At 46.0% G+C, this 1,719-nt stretch overlaps 1 pseudogene; it reads left to right on the forward strand.

The window, feature by feature from the left end:
* The first annotated feature begins 1,297 nt into the window (after window positions 1-1,297).
* Rnu6-840 (RNA, U6 small nuclear 840) lies at window positions 1,298-1,392 on the forward strand (annotated as a pseudogene).
* The last annotated feature ends 327 nt before the right edge of the window (window positions 1,393-1,719 follow it).

Below are 1,719 nucleotides of genomic sequence, written 5' to 3' on the forward strand. Positions count from 1 at the left end.
ACCAGTAAGAATGCTTTAGAAAAGAAACTCTAGGAAACATGTGTTTGTCACCCCAATCCTAACAAAAGGAGCTGACTACCTCCAAATTCTCCCAGGGATGGAGCAACAACTGTTAACATTCTCCATTTGCCAAATCCTGTTCTATGTCTTCTCCCCAGAGAGGAAGACCTCATCCTCTAGTCACTACATTTCAAACAGCAGTACATCCCACGTTTCTAATTTTAAAACAATATTTTTATTAATTCTCTGCAGATTGTATATAAAATATATTTTGATCATATTTAATCTTTCCCTCTCCTCTGAGATCTATCTGCCCCCAACCACAAATCCCATTCCAATTTTCTGTCCTCTCTGTCTGTATTTTATTTACTAAGTCCACTTAGCTCTCTCCATATGCACATCAGTGCAGGCTTCCCAATTGACTGTGGTCAACTTACCAGTTGCCACACTCTTTTTTTTCTTTTTTCTTTTATTGGATTTACATTTTAAATGTTATCCCCTTACCTGGTTTCCTGTCCATAAACACCCATCCCCATTCCCCCTGCCCCTTCTTCTATGAGGGTGTTCCCCCACCCAACCTTACCCACCCCTTCCTGCCTCCCTGCGCTGACATTCCCCTACATTGGGGAATCCAGCCTTGGCAGGACCAAGGGCTTCTCCACCCATTAGTGCCCAACAAGGTCATCCTCTGCCACATATGCAGATGGAGCCATGGTTCTGTCCGTGTGTTCTCTTTGGGTGGTGGTTTAGTCCCTGAGAGCTCTGATTGGTTGGTATTATTGCTCTTATGGGGTTGCAAACACCTTCAGCTCTTTCAATCCTTTCTCTAACTCCTCCATTGGGGTCCCCATTCTCACTTCAGTGGTTGGCTGAGAGCATCTGCCACCGTATTTGTCAGGCTCTGGCAGAGCCTCTCAGGAGACAGTAACATCAAGCTCCTGTCAGCAAGTACTTCTTGGCATCAACAATATTGTCTGTATTTGGTGACTGTATATATTTGGGCTGGATCCCCAGGTGGGGCAGTCTCTGGATGACCTTTCCTTCAGTCTCTACTCCAAACTTTGCCTCCATGTCTCCTCCTATGAATATTTTTGTTCCCCCTTTTAAGAAGGACTGACGCATCCATATTTTGGTTGTCCTTCTTCTTGAGCTTCATGTGGTCTGTGGATTGAACTTGGGTAATCCAAGCTTTTGGGCTAATATCCACTTCTCAGTGAGTGCATACCATGAGTCCTTTTGTGACTAGGTTACCTCAGTTAGGATGATATTTTCTAGTTCCATCCATTTACTTATGAATTTCCTTGGGCAGCACATACACTAAAAATGGAATGATACAGGGAAGATTAGCATGGCCCCTGCACACTCTTTTTTTTTGGGGGGGGTTCTCTTTTTCGGAGCTGGGGATCGAACCCAGGGCCTTGTGCTTCCTAGGCAAGCGCTCTACCACTGAGCTAAATCCCCAACCCCGCCCCTGCACACTCTTAAAGAAAACTGACTTTCCCTCCCTCAGGAGCCATCACTGGGATAACTCCTCAGCTGGGGTGGGGAGGAGTTGCTGAGCCCATCCCTGCCCTGTGCTAGAATGTTGCCTGGCCTTGATCTTATGCAGACAACAATGGCGGCTGTGAGTTCCTTAGCACAGCTGTCCTCCCTGACTTCTAGTTCTCTCTTCTTCCATGGTCTCTGGACCTTTGTGAGGAAGGGCATGCTATAAATGTC

Source organism: Rattus norvegicus, chromosome 4 (assembly GCF_036323735.1).
Source record: "Rattus norvegicus strain BN/NHsdMcwi chromosome 4, GRCr8, whole genome shotgun sequence".
NCBI lineage: Eukaryota > Metazoa > Chordata > Mammalia > Rodentia > Muridae > Rattus > Rattus norvegicus.